Source organism: Onychostoma macrolepis, chromosome 19 (genome assembly GCF_012432095.1).
Source record: "Onychostoma macrolepis isolate SWU-2019 chromosome 19, ASM1243209v1, whole genome shotgun sequence".
NCBI classification, from domain to species: Eukaryota; Metazoa; Chordata; class Actinopteri; order Cypriniformes; family Cyprinidae; genus Onychostoma; species Onychostoma macrolepis.
In genome coordinates this window covers 9,065,583-9,088,201 of record NC_081173.1, presented here as the reverse complement: position 1 = coordinate 9,088,201, position 22,619 = coordinate 9,065,583, and the positions used below count along the sequence as shown (strand labels likewise).

The following is a 22,619-nucleotide window of genomic DNA, read 5'->3' as shown; positions in this document are numbered from 1 at the left end:
GCTAAGGAATGAATGAGTGACTGAGCAAATGATTGATAGTCACTGGATAAGTAAACAAATGATTAAGTTAGTAAATGATTGAGCAAATAATAGTCATTGATTGAGTGAGTGAATAAGTGACCAAATGATAGTCAGTGAGTGAGTGATTGTGTGATCAAAGGATTGAGTGCATGAGTAAGCAAATGACAGTGATTAAATAAGTGAGTGAATGAGTGAGCAAATGATGGTTATATTTATACTTATAGAATAAGCAAATGATTGAGTGAGTGAACGAATGAGCAAATGTTAGTCATTGACTGACTGAGGGAATGAATGAGTGAGCTAATGAGTGACACAGCAAGTGAGTGAACAACTGATTTAGTGAGTGAATGAATGAGTGAACGAGTTAGCTTTATTTGAGTGAGTGAATGCATGAATGAATGAGCTAATGAGTGAAATGATGTGATGGATGGATGGATGGATGAATGAGTGGGTGGGTGAGTGATTGAGCAAGTGAGTAAACAAATGATTTAGTGAATGAGTGTGTGAGCAAGCTAATGAATGAGTGATTAAATGAGTCTGAGTGAGTGAGTGAGTGAGTGAGCGAATGAATGAATGAATGAATGACTAAGTAAATGACATCTAATTAGTGGGTGAGTGAATCAGTGGGCTAAGGAATGAATAACTGAGTAAATGAGCGAATGAGTGAGGCAATGATAGTTAACAAATGATCGAGTGAGTGAATGAATGAGTGTAAATTATAGTCATTGAGTGAGTGAGTGAGTGAGTGATTAAGTGAATAAATGGTGTTCATGAGTGAGTGAATTGATTGAGTGATTAAACAAGTAAGCAAATGATTGTCATTAAATAAGTGAGCGAGTGAATGGATGAATGAGCAAACTAATGAATATGTGAGTGAGTGAATGAGTACGTGAGTTAGCTGATTGAGAAAGTGAATGAATGAAAGAGTGAGCAAAACAATAAGTGAGCATATGATTGGGTGAGTGAGTGAATCAATGAATAAGTAATATAATATGTGAGTGAGCAAATGAGCAAGCAAATTAAAGAGCAAGAGTGTGAGCAAAATAAATGAGGCAAACCTTGCAATAGCAAGTGGTCAGGAGTAGATCATTTTGTCTCCGTTAAACTTCACTGAAAAAACACAATAACAAATGATGTCATAATGCTAAACGTTCATGTCACGCTGAGCTTGAGGGAATCCATTTTTCGCTGTGTTTAACATGACATCATAACCTTGCAAAGCCACAATATGAAACACCCTGCCAACACAACAGGGCCACATCTAAACACGCCTCTCCTAAATATAGATCCCAGATCTGCTCAAATAGTCTGCAGAAGTGCAGCATAGCAGTTTTATTTCTGAAGCCTTGGCTCACATTGTTGTTGACTTTGTCTATTTTCACAGTGGCCTGTATTTCCAGTAGGGGTGTATTTATAGGTGCTTTACCTAGAATATGCCATGTGTAAACCATAAATAATTAGAGCTACTTTCCTCACCACCATCTCCAACAAAGCAGGCTTTATTAAAACCATCACCACCATGGTCCGCTTCACTGCAGCCCAGTCCCACAAACCTCAGCTGCTGCCCTGGCGAACAGGTTATGAGAGGACCCGGAAGCGGGCGGGGGGATCTTATTGGGAATCAACTGGAAAAATACTAGCACTAAATACTGAACTGAGTAGGAGGCGGTTACATCTCATGAAGTCCTGTAAGATTAAAACCACATGCTGGGTCAGAAGTGTCTTTTTTCTCAGTACTGCGTCTGGACTTTCCCCATTAAAATATGGACTATGCAGAGTGGGTTGTTTTGACAACGTGTTATTGCCAGAGACGTTTAGATAAGGTCTGAGGAAGAGCAATTGAGTTTAGGCTGAGGTTGCGTATGTGTATGTGTGGTATCTCACAGGCAGGAGAGAGAGGGATGTTGTAAGGTCAGTGCAGTACACACAGCTCCATTAGTGAGTGTTATGACAGGAGCTGCTGGGGTCAAAGCAGGACAGTGTCAGCTGTATATCTCTGATTGCTCTGTTTGATTGCACATCTTCCATATTTACACTGCTCGCACTGTGAAAACTCTTTGAATGTAAACATTTTTATTCTCTATTATCTGATTTCCTCTTGCTCAAAGTCAAACATGCTCCATTGTTATCCTTTTTTTACTAGTACAGGTCAGGGGAGTGTATAAAGGGTTCAATTAGTACGCCTCTTATAAATAAAGCGAGTCCTATTTTGAGAACTTTCTGCCTATTTATTTTTAGAAGATTTTTAGATTATATATATATATATATATATATATATATATACATATACATAAATACATATATAAAATATACATACAGAGCTGGGTAGTAACTGATTACATGTAATCTGGATTACGTAATCAGATTCCAAAAATTAAGTACTTGTAATTAGAGTAAGTTACATTTTAAAATACTCGTAATCAGAATACAGTTACTTTTTTATGGATTACACGGTTACATATTATTCACACAGTAGCTATAAATTATTCATAATTCATAAAAATAAGAATTTTAATTCATAATTCTTTTTCATCTTTTAAATTTTCCTTTCTAAAATAGCCTACTGATTATATACATATAATATATGTATATATAGTCCAGTTTTGTGGACATTCACACAAAGATCAGTCATTAATCAGGTGTCGACAACATATGACCGCTGGATTTACAAAAATAATTTCAGGTTTAAGAAGGGTTTCAGCATTGCATTAACTATTGATGAACACATTCATTTTTATTTGAATTACTACTCTGTAGGTTTTTTTTTTAACCATGTATTATTAATTATAACTAATCCAAATACACACATTCACGTTATTTCTTAGTTATATGTAATGCAGGCATTCCAAAACTTTGTCATCTAAACCTTATTCACCAAATAAATTTGCTTTAAGTACTTTGCTTTAAAATAAATATTTCAGTAATTAAGTATCACATTTGCATGCATGTTCACGGTTTCTTTGATGTTGAGTAATGATCACGTGGCATGCAGGTAAATAAAAATATTTCATCTCTTTTAGTAAGTGTTTTATTTAAAACATAGACTATAGAAATACAAAGACCGTTCACTCCTATACTTATGAATTGGAGAAACTGCAACGCCCACCTTCTAAATGAAAGAGTAAAATTTCCCATAGAAACCTGACTAGATGCACATGCGCAGTATAAGCACGTTATGACTCTGCATGCGCATAGCCTGAAAAATAAGCTTTTAAACGCTATTTCAGCACAAGAAACAACATTCATGGGGCTATTAATGAATGTATATATTTATTTATTTATTTATTTATATATATATATATATATATATATATATATATATATATATATATATATATATATATATTAGTGCGGTCAATCGATTAAAAATTTAATCGCATTAATCACAGTCATGGACTGTGATTTAATCATGATTAATCGCAAATTTAAAATACTAGGATTTACCTGTAAATGTGTTGAAAAAGAAATGGATGACAAACTAGTTTAAGGAAACAGAACCTTTCACACTTCTGCCAGGTATGAGACATAATCCTTATTATTCTTTTAGCATTATTCTTTTGTTTTTATTCAGCCATTATCAGCCTTTATACTGGCAATAAAACGTTTACCAAGCCACATCGCTTCAATCCCAGTATACAATTACCCAACTATTATCAAAAGTATTTCTAAATAAATACAACAAAACATTTCTTGCGACCTTACATGAAGTATTATGACAAAATGCATTATGAAGAAGAATTGGACCTGTTCTGCAGCTGCATTAGAGCTAACATGCTACATAAGACAATTTATGAGATTAATAGTACACTTTTACTCAGAACTCACTTCAAACCACCATCAAGTGTTTGTAATAACTTCCTTTTGCGATCACGTGCAATTTGGTCGTTTACTGTTGTTAAAATATGCTATTTATAGCCTTTTATATCGCTGCACAAATTAGCATTTCAGATGCACACATTCCACTCAAGAAAATCCACAAACAAATATCCTATCGTGTGTTTATTATCAAATATAATCTATAGTGGCTGTTGTCATGTTTATTTCTGCTGTGTAAAAGCCATGTATGCTTTGCTGAAACTCACGTTGTTTGTGATGTTACAACCGCCTCTCCGTTCTTAAGTTGCCAGGGATACATTCCAAGTATAATACACATTAGTTTTATTTGTCTATATACACTTTGGGCAGCCGCGGTACATTAAAAAAGTAGCCCAAAAAAACGCAACCCACGGCTCTGTAATTTTTCCCGCGACTGTATTTTCAAAACAGCCCATTTGTGCCGCTAACGTTACCCTGGCAACACTGGTTCGCTGCACCCTCATCACACAATTATAAATAACCTTCCGCACTACGATGACGGGAAGTTACCTGCGCCTAAAATGCATAATTACAGAAAAAATTAATGTTGCATTGAACATTAATGGAGCAACAGATTTTGTGTGAAAATAAATCATTCAAGTTGTTTATTTTGTTTAAAAATCTTATAAATGTATGAGGTGGCAAGGGGGGCCTTTTACCCCACACACCGGGTAAAAGGCCCACCAGCATGGGGTAAAAGGCACACGGTATTGATACAAATACTTCAGCTAAAATGTTTTGTTTAATAATGTCTAAGTTAATATTTGTTCAAAACAATCACTTTAGCAAAGTTTGTACTGTTTTCTGCTTAATTTGAAAAAAATAAAATAAAATAAAAAAATTAATATAGGCCTACTGTCATTAAAATGTTAATATAAAAAATATATATTTTAAAATACAGAAACAATCATTTTAATAAGTAAAGATTCTGAAAGTATTGAAGGAGATCCAATAATAATTGAAAATATAATTACAGTAGTAACAACTAATTATATTTGATTATATGATGATTAATATCATGTTTTTAAATATGATGGTTTCATTCTAAACATGGTGATTATCTCTAATATGGACACATACATATGATATTTATAACAACATAATATATTTACCATCTGAATCTAACCATGTCATGTGAACAAATGGAAAAGTCAGCGATCTATTAATTATCATGTTAATTACTGTGCGCCTTTAGCCCCAACAGCAGAGGCGCTTTTACCCCAGATACCATACTTTTACATATTCTTTCGTTATTTAAAAACTGCCGCTTTAATTATCTCAAGCCAAACTGAAAATCATAAAGAAGACCCTTTTCTCAAAATGTATGCATTAATTTGAGCGATTCTCATTTGCTACTTAAATCTACAACATTTTAAAAAACATAAAATATTAGATCAAGTAAGCACAGAATCAACTTTGCACTGCTGCACGCGTTAGACAAATAAACATGTGCATGTTGAAAAGCGAATGTTTTGCAAAGTGCTACACCACGTTTTTGTGCCATCTAGTGGTTTAGATGAAAATAATATCAAAGGTGCCTTTTACCCCGGGGCGCCTTTTGCCCCGTTATACCCTACTGTCATTATCGAAGGCGATTCATCTGCGATAATGAATGCGATATTGCGTAGCTTGTCAGTGAACTATGGCTCTGTGTATTAAATGGCGCTCTATTTGAAAACAGGTGATGGAGATTTAGCGCTAATCACGGACCCGGCTTTACTGACGAGATGCGCATGAATATCGTGTTCGATATATCGCCCAGCCCTACTTTCAAAGACTTTTTGGGGGCGACGAGGAGTAATTTTCCTCTAAAAACATCGGGAATCACCGGTGAGAAGAAGTCATTTCCCGGTGTCATGAGAAATCGAGTCCCCCCAAGAGTATAGAAGACCAAGAGGCGAAACTCTGATGCGTTTTGGGTTACAGCCACTAGGTGGCGCTTCGGTAGCGCAGCCGCCATTTTGGGTTGAAAATTCCAAAAAAAACAGTACAGATACAGAAATAGACCAAAAGTCTTCCTTTAACGGACATTAATATAAGACAGTACTGCAAAAACAGTTTACTGTCAAACTGTTATATTCCTGTTATATATTTATTGCCCAACATCCTAATTTTTCTTTCATTAATTTAATTTCATATGTTGGGATTAATTCAGTGTATATAATGCTTACACTTGAACTTGAAATATTTTCAACCGAAACTGAAAGGTTTTGTGAAAAAAAAAAAGGGAAGACTTTAAAATAAAGTCTGTAAAATAAACTGTTAAAAGGAATTGATGATCACAGTCTAGTGATTGTACGTTATTGTCATCGTTCAGGCTGTATTTAAACTTTAATCGGGGACATGCAGAGAGTTCCTCAGGGGCAGGGGCTCAAATGTAAAATAGGGGCAATGTAAAAAAAAAAAATAATAATAAATAAAAAATTATAGATCAAAAGTTTGGATACATTACTATTTTATATTTTTGCAAGAAGTCACTTATGGTCATCAAGCCTGCATTTGTTTGATCAAATATTTAATATACTTTAAAATACATTGTATGCAATTCTGATTTATTATCAGTGTTGGAAACCTGTGATACTTTTTTTTTCAGGATTCTTTGATTAATAAAATGTAAAAAGAAAAAAGCACAGCATTTATTTAAAATATAACTTTCGTAACAATATACGTTGAAAAGCTTGAGGCCAGTATTTTTTATTTGTTTATTTATTTTTTTAAAGAAATTAGTTTTCAGTCAGCAAAGATTTACTAAATTGATAGAAACAGTGATAGTAAAGATTGATATTGTTATAGACAACATCTCTATTTTGAATAAATGATGTTCTGTTTAATTTTTTATTTATCAATGAACCCCAAAAAAGTATCACAGGTTCCAAAAAAATATATATATATAAAAAAAAAATAATAATAATTAATTAAAAAAGCAGCACAGCTGTTTCCAATATTGATAATAAATCAGCATATTAGAATGATTTCTGAAGGATCATGCACTGACGACTGGAGTAATGATGCTGAAAATTCAGCTTTGCATCACAAAAATAAATGATATTTTAAAGTATATTAAAATAGATAAACATTATTTTAAATTGTAATAATATTTCACAATATTGCAGTTTTTTTCTGTAGTTTTGATCAAATAAATGCAGGCTTGATGAACATAAGACACTTTCATAATGCTGCATAATTATCAAAAATTGTAATATAATAAAGTCCTTTCACTTCACCATTTCGCCAGCCTACACTTCACATAGGTGGCACTTGGGCTTCATTAACTATGATAGTTTCATGAATTAGTAAACGGTGCATCATACATAAATGTAAGTGAATTGAATACTGATTACTATTATTGCGACTTTTGGCGCTGCACGGTTTTGCGCCGTGCTTTTGTAGTCATTTAGCATCCGTAATTTGTAATTTGATCTATACAATGAGACAAACCGCAGATCCAGATTGCTTCACAAATAAGCTCGTCTGTCCCATGTAATTTTCAACCGATTTATGAATAATAACGGAAAATGACTGCTGCACTTCACATTATTGTCCAATGTAGGGCTGTCGCGGTTAAGGAATTTCCCTTGCGGTAATTTTGAGTGGCTCAATAGCGCGGTATGCGGTATTACCGCATATATATATATATATTATATAATCTGTGTGTGTATGTGTCACGATGTAAGGAGGTCATATTCAGAAACCAATAAAATCGAAACTAAATCGCGTTGAAACAGGAAGTGAAGTAAACAGAAGAGAATGACAAAATAACGGTCCACATAAAACTTACCTGACAATAAGATCATTAGTATGTTGTTAGCCTATATATATAACAGTTAGTTCTGATCCTCGAATCCTCCTTTTTCTGTTAATATTTCACCTGCGTGTTCTAGACGGCTGTCAGTCAGTGCAGCTTCATTGTTTCGCCTCAAGGTGGCGGCAAGAGACTGTCTTTGAGTGAGTCTTCATTCAACTACACGTTCAAAAGCGCTGATTCATTCAGAGATTTGTAATGAAACACGCTGTTTAAATCATTTTAACTTTGAGCGCCACTTTTAAAGGCTCAGCTGACCAGCAGAGCGTCGATGCTAAGACAGATTTCGCTTTCCTTGGACATGACAACCTGTTTTCACATATGACTTGGCCTGAAGGACAGACGCAGGTAATCGCACGCGATCAGTCGATCTCTCTCTCATTCGCTGTCTGTTTAGGCTTGTTAAGTGCAAATTTACTGAGCCGCTGTGCAAATCAGCATGATACACATTGTTATCATTACTAATATTCAGTACACATGCATGAAGTGTAAAACAAGAAGGGCGTAACCTTATGAAAAAGAAAACACTGAAATATCGCGGTTGTTGCATTCCTCTGCGGTTATGCTCATCAATAGCGCGGTATTGCGATATTGCGGTTATCGCGACAGCCCTAGTCCAATGATATTTGAACTTGAGCCAGATCATGATTGGTTGGTGTATTATACATGACAAATGGGCATTGATGAATTATGTAATATTCTAAAATATATAATATATGGATTTTTAATTAAATCTACACACTAGCTTTTATTATTTATGAAAAACAAGTTTAAAGTATTGTTTGGTTTAATTTTTTTAAATAAAATTGTAATGTAATTATATGTTAGGAGAGTGTATAAAGGGTTCAATTAGTTAGTTCGTTTTTCAATTAGTTTGTAAAGATTTCACTCCCTTTTTAATGAAAAAATTAATAAAATAAAATAAAAAAAACTTGTTACTCTGGACGTTCTTGAAAGCTTTTTTTTTTTAATTCATCCATAGAGACAGCCGTGTGTGTGATAACGATTTAGCCACACTACACATTTGCCTGCACGCTAGGCTATATGATTTTCATAAAGTACTCATCTACACTTTCAGTAAGTCAACAAGATTGCTTGTTAACGTCACTTTGAGTAGGAGACTTTTAACTGCAGCTTTCGTGACTGGAATCTACCCAGCAGAAAGAGCAACAAATGTGGTCAGCCGATTAAACTGTCATTATGTGTGCCCGCCATGAACTGGCAAAGGTGCCAGAAGGAAGCTGTGCCACCTGGCGTAACTTGCCAGAAATGACCCGTCATGGAGAAAAGCCTGGCGGCTCGCTATCATACCCGTGTCCCGCTGTTTAAATAAAAAGACAACCGTGTGCGCGCATGTGTGCCTGTCAGTCTAAATGGCCTCTTTCTCTCCAGATTCCAGGCTTGTATGTGAGGGACTGTGTGTGTAAGCATACGGTGTTAAAACTGTGTTTGGCTCCAGCGCAGCCGTGACTTTTGGCAGGGATGTGGATGTGGCTCGGTGTGTGTGTGTGATCTCTCTCATGGCCAGAGCTACTGCTCCCTCCTGGCCAGCTCAGTCAGTGCACTCTGGCCGATGGAGTTCAAATGCGAGTTTGACATCTCGTCTGGCTGTAGGCATAGGCCCGGGCGACTTCTTTTCCGTAAGGCTGTCAGAGAGCTCTAAGTCGACTGTGTGGGCGGAAACCTCCCCGCTGAGCTCCCGCCCGGTCGTAACCCCATCCTAACCCTGTCATAACCCTCTCTGACAGCCTCGCAGATGGTGGGGAAAATGGGGGTTAAAACCCAGAGGCCACATCACCGCATCCCCACCGCATCCCCACCTCCCCCGGATCCCCCTGAAAGTCGGAATGACCTTGCGCTGCCATTCTATCATGCACAGAGGGAATGATGGATCGGGGGATGTGAAAACCAGACTTGGGTCACATATGCACTTTAAAGATTTGGAAAATAACTATTTGGGGAGAAATGATTTGGAGGATGTACATCAGCTCTTATCAGCTCTTAAGCGGAGCATGCAGTTGCCTTAAATATGGATGAGGTTTGGGTCAGAGGGATGCCTTATTGGCTCCTGGGAGAGACTCGGGATATCTGGCAGGCTTAAAGTCTAAGCCTGATCCACGGCTCACAAGTGAGGGGGTGTAAGGAAATTCTGAATATTGTGATTTACAGTATCTGCAAGCCTCATGACATGATCCTTCAAATATCTCTTGTGGTATTACTGTATATGTCTTTTCAGGCTGTTTAACAAGGTCTCTCTTTAAAAAAAGCTTTTACTGATCATAATTACTAAAATTTGGCTCATACGATATCAGATTTTTTTCTACTGCACTTATTGTGGCCAAATGAATTAATGAGAATAAAATTATCACAATGTCTGCAGAAATGTTGAAAAATAAATAAATGGTGTCAGTTAAATGAATCCTTATTTACTTCCTCTGATGAATCAAAAAATATCTAATCTTTATATATATATATATAGAGAGAGAGAGAGGTAAAAAAAACCACACTGGTGAGCAAACTTCTTTTCTTTTCTTTTTTTTAAAGTGTGGGTAAGGTGTCACCTGTCAGCAAATCAAATTGGCCTTGTGGCTTTACAACAGGAAAAAAATAAATAAAAGGAAATAAATTGTGTGTAAGTGAATCTCATGAGAAATTTGTCACATTTCACATTTAAATGAATCAATTTTAGATAAACAATGTGAGGCTTACTTTAGAAACTTTTTAAAAAACATGTATTTTAGAATGTATGTATATGTGTGTGTATGTATATATATATATATATATATATATATATATATATATATATATATATATATATATATATATATATATATATATATATTATTATTATTATTATTATTATATATATATATATTTTTTTTTTTTTTTTTACAATTAATTACAATAACAAACAGATTTTTTAAAATTCCTATTATTTTCAAAAGTTTTCTCATTACTGTACTGTAGGTATATTAGAATTTTAATTAATTAATTATTTTTTTAATCAGTACATGAAATCCAGTATAAATTAGCATAACAAATACCGTCATGTATAAATACTTATTAGACTAATCTTTTCAGTCATGATTTTGTGTGGCAGTAGTAGCTACACACTGCGTTGTCATCTTCATCCAGTGTTAAGGTGCAATACTGCCACTTAATAAGTTGGGTTTCATCCAGATCAGTTACTGGCTCTGGATTATTTACAATATCATCACTAGTATTAATGCAATATCAGTATTTATTTACTCTTTTTTTTTCTCTCCTTTTTTTTTGAATTATTGAGACCTTTGAGAAATGAGATTTAAGAACTTCCATCAATCATACCAAGCCAAAAAAATAAAATAAAATAAAAAAGACCAATATTGGTAACTCAGTTTGACTGACAGATGGCTGCTGCTCAGTGCTTCCATGTGTATGCACACACAAATGCCCATATTGGTCAAAATGCTCATCTTGGTGAGATATTAATGCAAACACACTCATTTTGTCTATGGAAATGTAAACAGGCAGTACACAAAAATGGAATTTCTGTCAAATTATTGGATCTGTGCATTAGGCCTAGTGGTGCAAATTAATACCAGTAGAAGTACTGCTGTCTGCTATGTTATTAATATTGCAATGCCAATATAAACAGGAGAAGAAAAAAAAAAACATTTTGGCTTATTAACTTATTTTGCTCATTATTACTGACTGTTTACTTAATTACTTTGAAAATTATCATTAACAAATAACCTCTAAATATTCATGCCCTTGTATATATTTAATTTGTTAATATTTATTCATTTTCAGCTCTTTAAATAATGCAGTGTGTTCGCTAGCATGCTTATGTAGTGGCATCGAATTTGGGATAAAATATTGTCAAATTTCACTGGTGTTGGTACTGAAATTTTAGTATTGTGACATCCTACTAGGAACATTTCTCATGTCGTTTATTGTGTTTCCAAACCTGCCACGGTTGATTTTAGTAAATTAGTTCAGAATTGGCTTTCACATCTCATTAGCAGGAGGCAATTTCTGGTCCACTGCTTGTGTGCAATGCATGTTAAAACCTCAGCTCAAAAATACAGGAAAACTGATTGATTGAATCACTAGAAATAACTGAACAATTTTGCTCAGAATGAACTAAATGACCCTGGCTGTGATAAAAAGCCCATAAACTGAAAAAAAAAAAATGAAGTGCTTATACTGTTTCTATGGACTAGAAGGTCTGAGGAGGGGCCACATTGACTAGAATGTGATGCAAGCTAGTTGAAATCGAGTGGTACCCAACTGGCTTGTTCTGTATGGCCACCTCCACTTGTAATACCTGTCTGGATTCTGACAGTTTAAGCAATGGTGAAAGCTGCTTTTATAAAGAGCATCCAGCAGTGGATTCATAGGCCATTTAAGCCTATTAATATGATTTATGGTTCAGGTGGTGAAATGTTAAGATCCTCTCTCACAGGATGGAGTGAATGAATGACCTGCTAGTTGGGATGGAGGTAAAGTGTGTGCATTAACAAATTAAGAGACGACTCCTGTAACCAATGATGCAAAAGTAAGAGCTTGTAGCTGGGAAGTACCTTTGACAGCTGACAAGTTTGCCAAGCGTGTGTTTACCCAACCCAACACACTCCAAAAAGGCCACAGGAAATAGTGGAGCTGAGGGTACAGAGTCTCTTCATATTTGTGAACTCATAATCTGCAAAAACATACAGTTGTCATGTATGTATATATAATTATTAATAATAATATATGAATATATATTAGTATGTATATATAAATTAAAATATATTTTTTATATATATATATATATAAATATATATATTGTTTACTATTTAGTTTTTTAGACACTTTTGAAAATTGCGCTTCCAACCCTTCCAGAAAAAAAAGAACACATTTTTATCAACAATGTATAACTTTTTTTATGTGTTGCCACTTTTTAGCACCACCTTTATATTTCTGTGGTTATGATTATGCTTTCATTTGAGGACATTACTTTATTTATTATTTGTGTTGTTTATTGATATGACCGAACATAATGGGCAGAAGACGGGTAAGCATAATCGTGAAACTATGCAAAATAGACTTGAACTTGCAAAATTCTTACCAATGCTAGTCAAGTCAAATGTATTTCTATATTGCTTTTCACAATGCACATAGTTTTAAAGCATTTTTACAGAACGTCATGATGTTGATGTTTATAATATCTTAATATCTTCATGCCTTATACTTGTATTTAGCAGATTAGAGCTGGATGATTAATATGGTTACATTTTGCAATGATTAAGCAATAAAGCAGTTAAGATATGCTATATATTATATATCACCCTATGTGAGTGTACTGTATGTATGTGGATGTCATTGGACATACATATATATCCAACTTTATAGTTACACTTTGACAATAAATAACTAAATAAATTTAGTATTTGAAATATGCTATATAGTCTGTAATCGCTTTACATGATTGTGCTTTATTTATGCAGATATATTAGATATATATGAGGGTTCCCACGGGTCCTTAAAAAGTCTTAAAAGGTCTTAAATTGTCTTAATTATGATTTCAAGAGGTCTTAAATTTGGGTACAGACCAGAATCGTGATACAGCTTAATGTGACGATTAAACTTCAAAAGGCTATAAATAAAATATGAGCGCTGCAAGTTTCAAAGTCTGGTGCTGCGCTGCTTTGTGTTCTGCGTTACCGGGGAAACCGTTCCAAAGCGCCTCCTGCTGGCAGAGAATGAATCTGCATGTTCAATAGGGCCGTTGTTGTGGAGATTGAGGTCTCTGCAGAGCAAAAGTGGGTGTTTCTGAATTGCTAGGCATTTTCAAGCTGCTGGGTGTTTCTAAATCATGCAATCAAAATGATCCCCCTGACCTAACCCCACCCCTAAACCTACCGTCACTATGACGTCAGCCAATCGAGTAACATGGTCAAAAAACGCCCCGATCTGGTAACTCCCATTACTTTGCTGCAGAGACCTATACTTGTTGTTGTGAGTAGCCGGAGGCTGTAGTTTCAGAACTGGATTTCTAGGACCCTATAGTTTTTTTGTTTGTTTGTTTGTTTTTTAATTATTTGATTTTATTTATTTATATTTTGCATGTATGTATTGTGTCAGGTCTTCCAGCCAGTTCTATCAAACCTTTACAATTAATCCAGAACATGGCAGCAAGATTAATTTTTAATGAGCCAAAAAGAATGTAAGAGAGAATGAAGAACGTCACACCTCTCTCTATTCTAATTCTATTCTTTAAAAAAAACTTAAAAAAAACTAACACTAGCTTTTCTAATCTTTTTGTATTGTTTTCTTTTTATTTATTATAAAATTAACAAAAGCAAAAAAAAAAAAAGGCCTCTAACACTAGCTTGCTCTATTCTTTTTCTATTCTATGCTTTCTTTTTGTTTATTATATAATTTAAAAAAAAATATTGCTACATGTGCTGCGTTAGGCTAAATGAGACTTGTTATAGCACTTGCATATCATTGCTCTTTTGTTGATTTTGATTGCTTCCATTGTCCTCATTTATAAGTCGCTTTGGATAAAAGCATCTGCTAAATTACTGAATATTAGTGACTCATACTATTTTATAGCACTTGGTATTCAATTCTGTATATTATTATTTTTAAGGAATTATGTAGTTATTTAATTGTATACACTTAATTATTGTCCTAACCAACTCCTAACTCTAAACATACCCGTTGGTAACCCTCTTGAAATATTTAACCTAATTTATTTCAGTATTCAATATATTCTGGTTTAAAATTCAGTTTTCTTGGAAAGAAGACTTGTGTCTGTGCGAGACTTCAGTTAATTAGCTGCAGCGCTTCACGTCTGATGTGCTGTTTGTATGTTTGAATCAGGTCTCCTCTGGAATAGATGGTGCTGTCCCAAAAAATAGGGTCCTATGCAGTCCTAGAACTGCAGCCTCCAGTATTGCAGGAACATTGGGTTGTTTTTGTTCAGACCAATGCAAAAATCGAACCATGTTTTTACCCTGCAAACACACAGAGCTGTAAATGTGAACTGCAGGATCCACAAGGAGATAATTCATTATAAAATATAAACACTAAAATGTGTTTGTATGTTATTTAATTAATATGTGACCCTAGACCACAAAACCAGTCTTAAGTGTCAATTTTTCAAAATTGAGATTTATACATCATCTGAAAGCTGAATAAATGAGCTTTTCATTGATGTATGCATGTTTGTTAGGATCGGACAACATTTGGCCGAGATACAACTATTTGAAAATCTGGAATCTGAGGGTGCAAAAAAATCTAAATATTGAGAAAATCGCCTTTAAAGTTGTCCAAATTAAGTTCTTAGCAATGCATATTACTAATCAAAAATTTACTTTTGATATATTTACAGTAGGAAATTTACAAAATATCTTAAAGGAACACATTTACTTAATGCCCTAATGATTTTTGGCATAAAAGAAAAATCAATCATTTTGACCCATACAATGTATTGTTGGCTATTGCTACACATATACCCCATCGACTTAAGACTGGTTTTGTGGTCCAGGGTCACATATGCAACTTTATATAGAGAGCTGTGCGGTGATAGTTTACATTGTGATGATGTCTAAACAATCACAGGCAAAATTGGCTATATAATTCATAATGCTTAAAAAGTGAGTGTACTGTATGTGACCAAGCAAGGTTGGATATACTTATAGTCAGTGTTGGGGAAAGTTACTTTTAAAAGTAATGCATTACATTATTGTGTTAATCCATATAAAAGTAACTAATGGCCAGATTTACTAACAGCTTGCACAAGCGCAAACCATCTTTTGGCTTTAAAATAGTACTGTCAGGATTTACTAAAGACGCGCAGTGAAAAATTAATTTAAAATAATTTTACAATCTGAAAAGAAGAGAGAAAAAAATAAAAATAAACAAACAAACCACTTTATATGATCATTCCTTTATATAGTCCAAAATGTTGGAAGAGAAACATTGCCATGCATCAATGGTACTGGGTTTAGCCTTGTTAATTCGTGCTGTTGTACATTCACAAGTCACTATTTTAAGGAGACTATGAATCCAAAACGTTTTTGCACACATGTGGAAACAGTTATTTTTGCGCCTGACCTTGCTGAATATGCATTTGTAGGAGTTTCCCTTTCAGATGCAAAATTTATGGGAGGAGAGGATTAAAATGAGTGTGCTAAAATGAATGAACGTTTGTGCTCGTCAAATTACTGGTATTTGCGGCATTATTTAATGTCCAAAAAAGGCATGTCTTAAACTATTTTGCGCCTGTGTCATAAATGGATCGCCCACATCTGATAAGCATTGGCTCTACTTATTTGCGACTACGCTAATTTGCGCTGTGCTTGGTATATTGTGTTGGTCAATATGTAAATGAGATGCGTCTGTGTTCTTTCATTTGCGCGTTGTCAGTAAATCACCTGAAGAAATTTCCATGCCCATTTGCGCTGTTTTGGAATTGTGCTCTCATGCTAACTTGCCATGTGTTACTGTGTTATTGTGTTACTTAGTTACTTTTTATGTAAAGTAATGCATTACATTACTTTTGCGTTACTTTTTGTCACCTGGATTGGGCCTGCTTATTTGTTTTTAATAACAAAAAAAAGTATTTTTTGCCAACTGTAACTGTAAAATCACAAGAGAAGAGTCACAATGAAAAAACTTCAGTGATCTTCCTGATCTCACTCGTGGCCTACCATTTTAGTCTGAATTCAGAGCTGTATTATGGACCAAACCTATGGGACCAGTGCCCCGAGGCCTCAGACAATCAGGGACCACCAAAGCCTCATGGCCAGATTTCCAAAGGAAACTGGGCCCTTGGAACATAAAGCACCACTAGGGCCCCCGGGCCCCTCAGCATGCAGCACAAGATAGGGCCCCCTGGCTACTATTTTTAGTCATGTAATTTTAGCCTATCAAACCACACATTTTATAATTTCTTAACCTTGTCTCTTAAAGTATGATAATGTGTGTGCCACTGGGGGGGTCTCCAAAGATGAGATGCCCAGGAGCCTCACAAGACCATGATCCAACCCTGCATGCATTATTACCGCTACTAAAATTGACCAAGCAGACATGGAGTACCTGCTGATTTTGGCAACTCATTCTATTTTTCATTGTATGAAATTATGTTTTGAGAAAGCAATCGACTAAAATTCAAACATTCATCAACATGCTGCAGTAGTACATTTTAACGTTAATCATTTCCGCACCAAAGAAAGCTGCCTTCTTCTGGTGTTTTCACCGTCTGGCATGCGCTGCTAGGGTTAAGCATATAAGACAAAAGGAATTATTACCACGCATTTGAATAACATGTTGCAGTCTCTCCAGCCACCCCCATATTGATCGATTGCTTTGTTTATCGTTCATAAACCCATCTGTAATAAATCTATTTTTCCCCTCTCCTTCTCGTTCCATTTATTTAGGCATAATTATGCATTAATTGACGCATGGCTGGTTCTGATTGTGTCAAACGATCCATGCGTTTAGTTGGAGATGTACAGCGCGCAGCCCAGATGCTCACAATGGGGAACGTGCTCATTAGCCGCCCGCTCCACAAAAGCCTCAATGACTTTCTTTTGTTTGTCTCTAGATGAGGGGAAAAGGCTTACTCTACAGGGACTGAGTTATCCTGATGGAAAAAAAGGTGAGCGGTGGTTATAATGTTCATCTAGACAAATGGTTGTGTGCCACCCCATTGTCTGCTCTCATTGAGTTCTCCTGCCATGGCCTACTATTCATCTATATGTGAGCGCTACACAATGTATAGATAATGGTTAACGCTTTTTAACGTGATGGTTCTGACAGTGATTCTGTATGTTGTAAAAAATCAGCTGCTTGTTTCAAGACATTTTGCTGTTTAATTAGGTTCCTGACACATTTTCATACACTGTTATCCTTATATAAAAAGTCAGTTTCATTCTCTGAATGAAATAGTGAGATAGTTTAAAATGAAAAATAAAGGCACAATGTCTAAATTATAAAATCACAATTTTGAGATATTAAGCCACAATGCGAGATATAAAGTTGCATTTGTGCATATATATTTGCAATTAGGAGGAGTAACAAAGTCACATTGCGAGATATGAAGTAGCAACTAAGACTCATTTATCTCATTTGTGTGGTTTAAATTCACAATTGTGAGATGTAAAGTCACATTGTAAATTGTAAATTTAAAATTACAAGGTATAATGTCACACTGTGAGACAAAGTTTCAGTTGTGAAATATAGTCACATTGTGAGACATTAAGTCACAATTATGAGATACAAAGCCACAATTGTGAGAAAAGTTGCGATTATGAGTATTAAAATCATAATTGTGAGATATCAAGTCTCAATTGTGCAATATAAAATCATTCCCATACATAGTCACAATTACTAGAAAGAAAAGAGAAAACTGAAATCGTGAGATGTAAAGTCGGCATTAATAAAGAGAAATAAAGTCACACCGCAAGATATGAAGTCACAATTATTATAAATATAAAGTTGCATTGTGTGAAATGGTCACAAGTATGAGAAACAAAGCTGCAACTGTGAAAAGCAAAGTCACATTTCAAGGTAAAGAGTCACAATTACTAGCCCGACTACATCGGACTTCGTACTTCCGCTCAATTTCATTTTGCTTCTGTACTCAGTCTGATATAGCAAACCATCTCCCAGTTTATCTCCGGCTCCGCAGCAGTCGGCCAACCAATGAACAGAGGGCGGGCTGAGAGCCGTGACGTAGACGCTAAGCGCCGAATTTAAGATTGCAGTTTAGCTGAGGGAAATCTAAAACGACAGCGGACATGGAGACACGGGATGCTATTCGCTCTGTTGTGGAGAATATTCCCGGGATTTGCCAACTGAAGCCCGAACAAGAAGAGTGTTTGGTTCACATTTTGAATGGAGGTGATGTTGTGGCCCTACTCCCGACAGGTTTTGGGAAAAGTTTAATTTATCAACTGTTACCGATCGTCAGCGAGAAACTGGGGAGGACAAAGTGCGGCAAGGCGATAATTGTGGATGCGTAGATTTACTTCACATAATCTGCAAAAGTCGTTCACAGCCATCTTCACTCCGGTATTTCGCTCGATGGTTTTGTTTTTGCCGCATACCTGTGTTTACAGCGGAAGCTCGAGGCGGCCGAGCCGGCGAATAACATATGTCATTACCAACCGTTATGTGATTGGCTTACGGGTACACCAATGATTTTAAACTTCAGACAAGCGCCCGCCCACGAGAAAGTAAACACTTGTCAATTATGGCCTTCCAGACTCTGTCTACGAAGCAAAGCGAAGTAGCAGAGTTTGGTATTACTAAGCTACACAATTACAAGAAACAGTCACAATTGTTAGGTATGAAGTCACGTTGTGAATTGTAAAGTTGCAATTATGCAAAACAAAGTTGGGCGATATAAAGCAGCAGTTCTGTGAAATAATGTGCCAAAATGCGCTAAAGTCTCAATTACCTTTTTTTTATCTACTTATTTTTTGTAGGGCTTCCATATTAAACACAATCCCATTTTGTTACCAAACTGTCTGTCACTCATTTTCAGCTTCTCGTTGATTATACCCACTGGAATTGGTGCCCATACGGCCTGTACAAGCTAATAAAGTAGATCTACTCTCCATGTAGAAATGTCTTGACCCTGAGTAACTGAATGATTAATGAGAAGTTGAGCATTGCTGTTTTGATGTGGAGATGTAATGAGAGGGGATGTGTTCACCTTGCCCTAGGCCTCGCTGGGAGGTAGATGGACCAGATGCATGTCCAATCCGATACCTCAGTCAATGTTTGGCTTTCTTTAAAGATGAATGCTCTACGAGACTGGATTCAAAACACACACCTCCCATTCCTCACCGGGAGTTAACATTTGATCATAGAGCAAATATCAGCTTGTGCAAAATTCATTTTAAAACTAAATGCTAACATACAGGTTTAGAAATATAATAATAATATTAGTAATGTTTTGGAAAGTTTGTGAGTTTGCGCTATCTGATATCCCCAGTTGGTCTTTCACAACCTGTGTAGCGCAGGGTAAAATGTGTTTTTATGTGGTCACTATTAAGTGTTGTTTTCTATCTGAGCTCAATTCAATCCCTGGATGGATGACCTCGCTTTACCCACATGTCTGTCAAATGTGCAGACACAACACGCTGTTTGAGCGCGTGCGCGTGTGTGTGTGCATTAAGGGCTTTCATTTTGACCTAGTTTGACTTGCCACTTGTGTTAGCTTCAAACCTACTGACCCCCGTCACCCAGAGTAAATCTGCCACTGTCACTGTCTGCATCAGTCAAGGCCGTGTTTCAGTGCACATTCACACGAACCGCTCACTCAGCTTCAATCCCCTGACCACAGTTAAACCACAAACGGAAGACAAAACAGCAGTGTCATCCACACCGTATTGGGAAAAGTAAATACTAATAATAGTTTAAACCTCATTCAGGTGTTTTTTGATGGAGCCAAGATCAAAGAAAAGAAACAAGACTGAACAGAATATGTAGTCACTCATTTATTAAAGGAATAGTTCACACAAACAAATTAAAATTTGCTGAAATTTTAGTCACCCTTGGGCCATCCAAGATGTAGATTATTTAGTTTCTTCATCAGAACAGATAAAGAGAAATTTAGCATTGCATCACTTGCAATGGGTGCCGTCAGAATGAGAATCCAAACAGTTGATAAAAGCGTCACAATAATCCACAAGTAATGCAAGAATTTCACAAACTGTGTGTTTTTAATAAACTCATGACGTTTTTAACTTCAAACCATTGCTTTAAGCTAAAATACAAGTGCTTTGTCCATAATATTGCTTTCTGCAGTGAATCAGGAGAGAAATATGTACAGATCAAGTACTGTTTACAACCTACAACAGTCTAAGACAGGTGTAAACAAATATGTCGTTGGATTTTGATGTGAGAGGACAGCAAGGGGACTTTTACACTGAAGGAAGCGTTATTATGGATAGAGGACCGGTGTTTTGGTAAGAAATTATGGTTTAAAGTTAAAACGCCTTGATGGATTTGGTTATTGCAGACACACAGCTTTTCGCTTCACAAGATGTTAATTAATGAACTGGAGTCTTTCTTGTGGATTATTGTGATGTTTTTATCAGCTGTTTGGACTCTCATCCTGACGGCACCCATTCACTGCAGAGGATCCATTGTGAGCAAGTGATGTAATGCTAATTTCTGTTCTGATGAAGAAACAAACTCATCTACATCTTAGATGACCCGAGGGTGAGTAAATTTTCCTCATTGTCATTGCTGTGTGAACTGTTCCTTTGATCTTCAACATTCTGGCCATCTTTATCTTTCTGTTTTAATTTCACAGTTGCTTGTTTCTTCACTGGCTTCACGTTTCCATCTTCCATTTAAATTTTTCTACACACCTAATTAAATTATCACTTCTGTTTACATTAACAAGCAATGGCATGCTTAATGTGATTTACATTTTTCGACATTACTTCATTTAATAATAGCCACTTCAAGCTTTCTTTAGATATAGCCTACTGTATTTCTCATGTCATTTTCGTTCATTTTAGTGACTGGTTTCAGGAAGATATTCACGGAGACTGAGAATGCAGAAAGCGCACCCAATTTGTTTTCTTTATTTTACAAAAAAAAAAAAAACAATTGTTGATATTGGGAGTGTAGGCTAAAAAAATAATATTTATGTATTACTTATGTACAGTATGTATTACACTTATATACATAATAATACTTATGTACAGAGCATACATCCTGGAATAGCATGCATATCAGACAGCCAGATTGCAGCGTTGGGTTTAGGGCTGCATTTAGGGGCTTCAACAGCATTCTTTTCAACCTTACTTTGTCCTCTGATTTTGGGATGTAAAATCAGTAACATACATGCTTACCTACCTACTTTATTTATTTATTTACATTTCTAATGTAATAATTATACATTTTATTCCTCACAATTCATTTAGGTGTTTACCATCCCATTCACTATATACTCTAGATTGTTTGACCTAAAGCAATGGGTTTTAATATTAAATTAGTGGTGATCAGACTGGTTATTATCAGTTTAAGTCAAACAACCTTCAGCTGAATCAGTTTTTTAAAAACTTTGTTATGAGGTGCTTCTAAGGGCCTTATGTATTTGGGACACTGGAATTTGCATTGGAATAAGTTTAGGGCTGTGATTGTTTGATAAGGACATTGGTACAGGACTAAGGATGTTCATCTGAGATCATTTCCTACTTGGGTAAATCATGTTGTGCCCATTGGGCATAGTGTCACTTTTATAGCTCACTGATACATAAAATTGTCACTGTGTTTTACACAGATGTGCAGTATATATAAAGTATGACCGAAGAAATTAACGATTATTTCATCACATTTGGCTTTGCGTGACTCTTTTTATATGTCTAGAGGCAAGACATGACATTTGCATGTGGTGTCCTACATGTTTGCCATGTGCACTGTATGATTTAGTTCACAGACTCTTGTTCTTGTTTCTTACATACATGCACAGAAAGTTTTCTGTAAACTTCCTCTTTCTCTATTTTTTCTTCTTTTTTTTTTTTTTTTTTTCCTCTTGTGTTTTCTGTCTGGTTGGTTATGGTCATTAATCTTCCTCTAATTTCTGAGAGTTTACTGTAGTCGTGGGAGCAACTCTGCTCCTGTTTTTTTAAAGAAGCAATTTCACCCAATTGCATCATAACTTTAGATAAGGGTCATTTCTCTGGCTCCTGGTATTCCCTGTGTCGCTGATGACTTTAGCCATTCATTAAAGTGACTTGACCTTCATCCATTAATAATCTGTGTGTCTCTCCGAAGCCCCAGCGTTGAACTCCTCCTGCTCGGGTCAGTTTGGCACAGACGTTATGTGTACCAATATGTAAATTAGTCTACCTGGAAGGAGTTATGAAATGAAAACAATTTTTTCATGTTTACTGAAGACTCCTAATATTTTTTTAATACTTTTCCCCTCTGTGTGTTACTG

At 35.6% G+C, this 22,619-nt stretch overlaps 1 protein-coding gene across 13 annotated transcripts in view; it reads left to right on the top strand.

The window, feature by feature from the left end:
• The window catches only part of nrsn1l (neurensin 1-like), a 220,195-nt gene that overhangs the window by 93,524 nt on the left and 104,052 nt on the right, over window positions 1–22,619 (top strand). For 2 of the 13 annotated variants that reach the window (XM_058752873.1, XM_058752866.1), the window contains one exon: window positions 17,259–17,312. The exons of 10 other annotated variants lie outside the window; for them this stretch is intronic. The gene's annotated coding sequence lies outside the window, so the exon portion shown is untranslated. Of the gene's footprint in view, window positions 1–17,258; window positions 17,313–20,763; window positions 20,888–22,619 lie in introns of all 13 variants that reach the window. One more of the 13 variants, XM_058752867.1, reaches the window with a different exon arrangement.